The 9,501-nt window shown below is 30.2% G+C and overlaps 2 non-coding genes across 2 annotated transcripts; both read right to left on the bottom strand.

Moving 5' to 3' along the window:
* Positions 1 to 8,685: 8,685 nt before the first annotated feature.
* Positions 8,686 to 8,777, bottom strand: LOC139895417 (small nucleolar RNA snoR26). Its single transcript, XR_011775869.1, has one exon. It is a non-coding gene; the product is annotated as a small nucleolar RNA snoR26 (small nucleolar RNA).
* Positions 8,778 to 8,842: 65 nt separating this feature from the next.
* On the bottom strand, positions 8,843 to 8,937 carry LOC139895418 (small nucleolar RNA snoR27). Its single transcript, XR_011775870.1, has one exon. It is a non-coding gene; the product is annotated as a small nucleolar RNA snoR27 (small nucleolar RNA).
* Positions 8,938 to 9,501: the final 564 nt, after the last annotated feature.

The raw sequence follows: 9,501 nt of genomic DNA, 5'->3' as shown, positions 1-9,501 counted from the left end.
CACAACTATAAGTTTGTGTTAAATTTAAATTTGAAATGGAAAAAACAAGTGGTTTGATAAATTACTGAAAACGGAAGAAAAAAAATAAAAATAAAAAAAATACCTGCTGTTTGTAAAAAAAAAAAATGAAGTCCATATATGATTTTCAAATTTGAGATTGTTTTAGACCAATCTTACAATACGAATTATATTTCAAATCATCTCTAGAAACTTTATGGATCCTCAATTGATCCATAAACAACATATAAATCACGAATTCGAAGGAAGAAGAAACAGTTGACTTTTTATAACCAAATCTTTGACTTTGAAATTCAAACTCGTTAGGAAAATTGAAATCTGAAACTTTGCATAAAGTTTATATAGATTAATCCTAACAACTCTGCGTTAATACTTTTTAATATTTGATTCGAATTCGCGAATTGGCAAAATTTATCAAGAACAGAGGTTACGGGCATGTGTTCTTGTTTTTCTGTTTTTAATTTTCGAAGTGCAGAGGAAACCTATTATGTAAAGTGATTGAATACAATATATGACAACTCTGAATAATCATTATTGTTGTAATGTGTTTAAAATCTACATTATTTACTTGGGCAGACAAAAAGTATAGAAAATATTCAATCAGGAAAAAAATATATCGACCCTTATATGATTCTTTTTGTTGTTATTGTGAAGTGAATCTGATTTAGGAAAAATTCAAAGACAGAAAAACAAAAGTGATTACAGTTGAAAGCTATATAAAACAGATTATGATACTTCCTGTATATATTAAACTGTTTTCTACATGTATGTGTGTGTGTGAATTACAAATGAAAGCAAGTGTAAAATGGATGGAATAAGGCTTGTATTTATAGGTGGATGAGGTGAGGGGAGGGGGGTGGTGGCCGTGATTTTCATGGGGGGACAAGGGAGACCAACTTTTGATTTTTGGTTGATGGTTGTCTAAAGTTGATGCTTATGTTAGGATCCCATGCAACATTAAGGATAATACTTGACATAAATGTTAGCATGTTCCCTCTATTAAATGGGCATTTGTCTTACATATTAATGAGTCACTAGCTATTAATAATTGGGCTAATTAAATAGTCCACTAACTAGTGTAGGGTGAGCTAAGGCCCAACAAGGTAGAAAGTCCAACAAGACTAACTAGTAAGCATAAGTAAATTACTACGCGTAATTAAGCATCCAAAAACCCAAGTAATTATTATTATAAAATAATAATTAAGATTTCGTAGTCATAATATTCCGATTACAACAAAAGTTAAACGTGTACGCAGTACGCAGTTTGTTCATAACGTCAAGTGACACTAACGGTCATAAAGGTTTCCGGTGATCAAGTTAAGTATCCTACGTACCTAAAGGCACGTTTTAACATATAAATGAAAGTAAGCCATGTGTATAAAGATTCCAGATATAAGATAGCACAGTACGCACAAATGCGCAGTTTCGCAAAAACACAAGGCACAAAAGCAAGTCGAAAAAGTCGGGTCGTTACAGTTTAGTAAGTGAGTACGTAAGTAAGTAAGTTGAACCACAAGATTTATAGTGTTGAAGTAATAGTAAAATCATTCTAAAAATTGTTATTACGAGCACCCAATTATCAAGGCTTAACTAACGTTACCCCATCACATAGTGTTAGAACCTACACTTTATTCTCGAAAATATATTTCATCCGCATAACGGTAGCGAACCGTCCGAATGAGGGTTTGTCAAACCCATATGGCCATACAACATAAGTTCTCGCTTACACCAGGAAAGTGTAACTAATGATAATCGAATTGAGGATTTTTGTTCTAACTCGTACGTAGAATGTTTGTTTTCGTACTTATGTTCACTTTGTAAAACGAAACGTTTATGTTTTCTCATCCCAAATGTAAGTTTAAAAGAGTAAAAGTGGGACTATGATCTCACCTTGAGTGCACGAGAATAAATATACCTCACAAGGTTAACGTGTGCAAGAACAAATGCTAGTCTTGACCTAAACAAATAGGTTGTATCAATATCGATAAACACGGTCGGTTAAAGTGTTCAATTAGTCCTATGGCTCGTTACGACTCTATTAATATAGCATGTGAGTCAAATTGTCAAGTTTCATGCAAGATACAAGTATAAAGGCACGTTAGAACGATTGCATAAGTATTAGGTTACGTTTGAATAAAAGTCAACTTTGGTCAAGTTAAAGTCAACGAAAAAGTCAACACATTCGGGTCTGGTCTCGGACAATTTTTCTGAGTTCTATAATTATATATGAGTATGTTAGAACAAGTTACATGTTAATCGGAGGTGCATAGCATAGTTAGAATTAAACGAAAAATGGCAATTTTGGACAGCCAGTTGCTGATGCGCCGCATCAGTCCACTGATGCGCTGCATCACTACCTGACTCCAGTGGAAATGCTGAAATTTGACAAGTCTCGAACCAAACTTCATTTAAGCATAACTAATGAATCGTAAACACTTAAATCGCATACCATACATCGTTAGAAAGGTAATTTAATGAGGAATACAACTAGATACATATCATCAATCAAATCTAACATTTACAACAACCGAATTCTCGTCAAGTGATCATTAAAGGTTTATTATCAAGGTTTCAAGTTCACAAAATGCATAAGATGATTCGGGAACTTAATACACACATATAATACGCCGTTTCGTAGGAAATTATGCATACAATACAACTAAACACTTACAAACAATATTGCAAAGCATTCAATGCATCCAAAGTTCATTTTAATTCTATCAAACCCTAACTCAAAATCATGAATTTGACAATTATGTTTATGAAGCTTTTCCATGTCAACCTACACACCAAATTGAAGCTAGTGATGCTAGTAACACATTTAATACATGCACTTTTAACATCTAACAACATTTAAGCAAGTAAATCTCAAGATTAATCAAGTCACTTTTGAAGTTTAAGCTAATTACATCAAAATAGCAAGAACAAGCTAATAAATCACATATTCATGTTAGACTTGAGCCATAGACACTAATTAACACTTTTATAAGTCAAAAACATTAAGAACAAGAAATCTATTGTTTTTAGAAAGTTACCCAAATGAGATGAAGTTGGTATGGATTCGAAGAGGAAGACGCAAGGATTCCGAATATGTAATTTGTTTTGAAGAACACTTGCTAGATCTAAAATGGATGATGATTCTTTGAATTGGGTGTTGAGAGAAAAAGGATGGAAGTATCAAGTTGGGAGGTGATGAAATGAATGGAGTAGGAAAGAGTTGACTAGTTGACCTAGTCATATCTTTGGTCACTTGGTAACTTTGGTCCGTCAAGTTTAAAAGCGGGTGGTGATTTACGTAAACGAAATATTTTAAAAACGCGTATTAACGGAAGATGTTATAGTTATATAACGGATTTTAAAATAATTAAACGGAAGGTAAACGGAAAAAGACGGGATGTTACATTACCTACTCCTTAAAAGAAATTTCGTTCCGAAATTTAAGTAGGCATAGTATGTGACAACCCGGAAATTTCCAACCAAATTTAAACTTTATCTTTATATTATTCTGACACGATAAGCAAAGTTTGTTAAGTTGAATCTCAAGAATTTTAAACTGTGTCCATACATTCATTTAAACTTCGACCAAGTTCCAACGATTCACGAACTATTAAATTGAACGAACATGATTAGATATGTATATGTGTATATATTATAACTTGAAAACATTAACAAAGTATTAGGCGTATAATACTTTATATAAACGTATTTGTTTCAAAATATATTCTAATAGTTATCAACGGAATTAGAAGATAATATCAAATTACTGATTTATCAGATACATTGTGATATGATTACGGGTCTATGTTATGAGGTCCACTGTGATTTAAGAAATCTATTCTTTTTGACAACATTCGGAAAATGGTAAAGTGGTTTATAAGTAAGAACGTGGAGTGTAAATAACTTAGATGTTGGATATCGACAAGTTAAGTAACTCGACATTTTTCATTAAGATGATTTCATACGTTTATTTAACCTTTGGACTTTATCCCATGCTTCACCAATAGACTGTAATTTAAAAACTTGAAACCTATTATGAATATATATGATTCTACTTTTCTAAAACGTTTTATGATATAACGATTTTCATTATTTTAACCTTTAAACAAAATAATTCTTAAATATATTTAGTTTTGGAAAACAAAATTATCATATTTATTTGATTTAGTTTCAAACGTACAAAAACGTTTTAAGTTCAAAAAGAACTTTATTATTAAAACGTAGATAACTTTTATAAATATCTAGAATCACTTTTGACAACTCATTACTTAACCAGTATGATAAAGATAACGATATTTATATTTTATTAAGTATATATAACGATTTAAATTAATATTATATATATTTATACGCGTATTATACGTACATAGTTTTATACTTTTACTATACTTAAACTTTACCTTTACTTTATTTTTACTTTACTTTAACTTTAATAATTCACTTTAATAATTCATATTTTAATAATTCACTTTAATAATTCATACTTTAATAATTCATTTTAATAATTTATACTTTAATAATTCACTTTAATAATTCATACTTTAATAATTCACTTTAATAATTCAAAAATCTATTATAAATAGAATTCAATAGGTTTCATTATTTCATAGAAACTTGAAAATATTTTCTCTAAACTCTCTCAATCGATTCACATATATATATTTACTCCATATTATTTCAAGATATTATTAGTATACATAAAATATTACGACGGAGTGCTGTCCGAGTGATTTCGAAATTTTTTTTCGAGCGGGATAGAGCTAAGAAAATTATGGGTTATAGCTATGGAGGTTATGGGTATGGTTCGGGAGTATTGCTCGTAAGTCAAACTAGTGTTTATTATCTCCGTTGCGTCTACGTACTTTTCCTGCAATATTGAATCTCAATATTGATACGTGAGTACTCATAATTTAATTTTTATATATTAATAGTGTATCCCTGACTAGTGCTCGAGAATATAGGATTATGCATGCTTGTACTTTTGATATTGCCATTAGATAGGATATGTTGAATCATGAATTAGTTACGTATGCGGTTGAGATAAGGTATAAGATATGCATGTCGTTCGAAAGCTAGCAAAAAATTAAGAACTTTTCATTTAGATATCGAATGGTTTCGATGAACGGATTTGAAGTTATAGTCAATTGAATTTTTGTATTATTATTAAAAATGATTATTATTATCGTCGTTATTATCTTCGTTCTAGTTTTATATTATTATTACTATTATCATTATCAATAAAAGGAATTATCATTAAAAATTGTTATTTTTATTATTATTACTATCGTTATTATCGTTAAAGTTATAATTAGTATTATTATTATTATTAACTAATTATTATTATTATTACTATTATTATTATTATTATCATTATTAATATATATATATCATTATTTAAAAATGGTTATTGTTATTGTTATTATTATTATTATTAATTATTATCATTAAAATAGTTATTAGTATTATCGTTAATAATATCATAGTAATTATCATTATTAGTATTATTGTAATTAAAACTAATATTAGTAACACCTAATTATTTTGATTACTATTATTATCATTATTATGAACACGATATAAAAGACGATTAAAAGCTATTAAACGAAACGATTAGGAAATAATGAGTATGAGTATCATGATGAAATTAAAATATTATAAGATATTGATTTAGATAAAATTATCGTTATTATTATTATTTTTATCATTACTATTATTATTCAAAGTATCGTTAGTATTAAAAATATCATTTTAACAAAAATTATCATTTTAATAGAAATGTCATTGTTATTATAAAATATCATTATTATTATCATTTTAAATAGAATTATTATTTTAAAGTTAATATTAAAAATTATCGTAAATATTAAAGTTATCATAATTAGGATTATCATTTTATCATAATGTCATTTTTAGTAATTATAAATATTGATATTTTTATTAGTAGAATAATAATAATTATTATTACAAAATAATATAACTTTTACTTACTATTATTATAGATATTATTTTATCATATCGACGTCATCTATATATATTATTTGGAACAACCATAGACACTCTATATGCGGTAATGTTCGAGTTAGCTATATAGGGTTGAGGTTGATTCCAAAATAATATATATACTTTGAGTTGTGCTCGAGTCTGAGACTTGTATACACTGGGTCGTGGATTGATTCGAGATATTATATATTGATTTATTTCTGTACTACTAACTGTGGACAACTAATTGTGGACTACGAACGTTGGACTGTTAACTTAACAAACTTAAATCGTTAAAACATAATAAAACATATTGTGAATATATTTCGATCCTACTTTGATATATATGTATATATTTGTTATAGGTTCGTGAATCGACCAGTGGCCAAGTGTTATTTTCCGACGAAGGGATAATCTGTGAAAGTGAGTTATAGTCCCATTTTTACTATCGAATATTTTTGGGATGAGAATACATGCAGTTTTATAAATGATTTACAAAATAGACACAAGTACTTGAAAATTACATTCTATGATTAAATTATCTTATTGAATATCACCCTTTTGCTTGGTAAACTAAGAATTAGTGAACGCCACTAATTGACGCGAATCCTGAAGATAGATCTATGGGCCTAACGAACCCCATCCAGGTTATGGATGCTTTAGTACTTCGATTTTTATATACAGATGAGTGTACCTGTATATTTGGGGGATATTCTATATGCATTTGTTAATGTCGGTTACCAGGTTTTCTTCATATGAATGATTTTTATACAGATGAGTGTTCATGTATTATATTTTTTTGCAGATGAATGTTCCTGCAGTCTTTGAAAAACGTCTCATATAGAGGTCAAAACCTCGCAACGAAATCAATTAATATGAAACGTTTATAATTAATATGAAGGGGACATTTCAGTCTGCAAGTATGTGGTCGGTGTTTCAACGGTGAAAACAAAGGCGGTAAAGTGGGCAATTAAAGGTACAATTGTGTTCTCGTGCAAGGTTTTAATAGGTAATGTCCATGTGTTCGTTCTACCAGCGGATTTGTTCATTGTTGGAAAGAAAAATTGGTGGGATGATATTGTGTACGGGTGGATCGCTAAGAGATGAGGGCGATTAGGTCGAGTCGGGCTGAAACGACCCGTGATCTCCTAGACTAAGGAGATGGGTGTCGTATCCAAAGAGTAGTTATTAGTCCCGGGTTAGTAACATAAAGATCGAATTATAGATCGGCGGTATTTTTTGGTGTCGAAAGACTTCTCTTGATCGAAGGTTATCGAGTGAAGTGAGGAGTGATTCGGGGTGCAATCCGACGGTATCAAAAGGAGTGTGTAATTAGCGGGTCGGGTTGTTACTGTGAGATGAAGTCAGGTTAAAGTTGGGTGTTGTTTAACGCCTAAGGTCTCCCATTTCCAGATACGGAGGTGGCTCCCATACAGGGAGAATTATGGAGAGTTGGTCAGGGAGAAGGGTCTCCCGTATCGGGAGATTGACCTGACAGGCTGAAATTAAATTTTGACTGACTCCTTATTGTGTCGCAATTCTAACTCGTTTTAGGCTATAATTACCCTCATATGTAACCTCTAAATTGTACCTACGAATTTTTTTAATAAGAATATAGCCGAGGTTTAAAGTAATCAAATCTTTAAATTCTTGTATTTTTCTCGTTCTTGCTAGTTTCTTGGTGTTCATCACATTAGATCCGTTTATTGTCAATGAATTTGGTAACTTGAAGTTGTCAAGTCTACCTAGTGTCGGTCGCACATTCAACATTGCGTTCGAACTCATGTGCCTTCCAGAATCAGGGGTCTTCAAGCCTGCTGCGTACGATTAGCCAGCCTTGCAGCGGCAAAAGTATTTCAAGCCGCTCACACGTTTATTCCTAACATTGTATTGGCTTAAATTGTTGCATGCGAGATTTCAGCATTCACGTGTATTAACAGCAGTATCACTTACAAATGAGTACCATTTTGTATTAAAATGTAGGTAGAGTGAATCTTACATGTGTGTTAGATTTAAAGGCAGATCATATGGAATTATACTATACTCTATACTAAATCACGTAATAAATATTGTTATTGCTAACATCCCTATAATGAAAATCACCACATTTTAGAAGTACTGTAATATACAATTATAAAAAGGAATTCGTCTGAGTTTACAGATAAACAATCAAAGCAAATCACAGTTGACTAAAGTGATGGAAACTATCAAGCTGGTATCCAAGAAATCCAGTGATGTTCAGGTTGTCAAGTTTACTGCAAGTCAAGTGAAGTAAGGTAAACTCATCATATACATTTATAATTAAGAATGATATTAAATATTACTCCAATATTTGGAAGACTAAAAACTAACGATATTAATTTTCGACTTTTATTTCGATTCCATTTAGTATAATACCAAAAATACTGGTACCGCTTTCATAGTTCATTTCTGTCTTCGGTACATGATTTTGAACAATTTCGAATTTAATATTTTCGGTATCGGTATTATTGGTATCAGTTTCATCCCTATATCATAAAATTGGTCGAATTCAAAAAGTATATAATTCTTAAAAAAAAAACTTTTTCATTTAAGAAGTTGCACATGATTTCCATTTTATTAATTCCTGAAAAACAAGTTCGCAAAATTTGATGTTTACAAACGAATAATTTATAAAAAGAAATATTTTGGAAATACTTTAAAAACATAACAAAGCATCTCAGAAATACTTTCCCCAAATTGTCTTCATTTTATGAATCAAAGTGCAAGGATAACAAAAGTTGATAGTTCATCATTGAAGCTCAAAACAAGTAACCACAAAATAAATTAAAAATCACTGTAGTTACCAAAAATAAAAATAAAAATAAAAAGCGGATCTCAGGAAGATTAATATTATCATCAGATCCTGTGAAGGAATTAACAGATAGATAACGCAGTTTCTTCAATAAACATCATCGATCCAACACATTCATCTTATCTTAGTGTTAATATTATGATTAAACTGAACTAAAAGATGGAAAATGATTATAAAAGTTTAGAAATTGATTGAATTCGAAAGATAAAAAGGGATTTACTTACGAAGGGTGTATTAGCGTATACTTTATAGCTGCAATATGAAGACGATGATAATGAACCCTAATTTTACTTCTGCGTACATATGGACAAATTGGGTCGTAATGGGCCGGGGGGTTAAAATGGGCTTGCCTGAATTGATTGGGATAATAGTATTGCAGCGTATTATGGAGTTTATTCTTTTTATGGGCTCTGTTACAAAATTTTTATTCATTTATCAAATAGACATTAGGTGAGCGTATGCAATAAATTATTCATATTCATTTACGTATTTTCGTTTACTTATTACGTTCAATCTTAGAAAAACATGAAGCTAAAAGCTAATGAATGGAGTTAGTTATATATTGAAGTTTTAAATTGATCAAGTTAAAGTAAGATTTAGTCATGCAATTGAATTTCCGAAGGTATAAAATGAAGCAGTGGCGTAGCCACATGGAACTTTATGGGGTTAAATGA

The sequence above is a fragment of the Rutidosis leptorrhynchoides genome, chromosome 2 (assembly GCF_046630445.1).
Source record: "Rutidosis leptorrhynchoides isolate AG116_Rl617_1_P2 chromosome 2, CSIRO_AGI_Rlap_v1, whole genome shotgun sequence".
NCBI classification, from domain to species: domain Eukaryota; kingdom Viridiplantae; phylum Streptophyta; class Magnoliopsida; order Asterales; family Asteraceae; genus Rutidosis; species Rutidosis leptorrhynchoides.
Note: the sequence above shows the minus strand (reverse complement) of the source record. Positions and strands in the feature narration are given on the sequence as shown.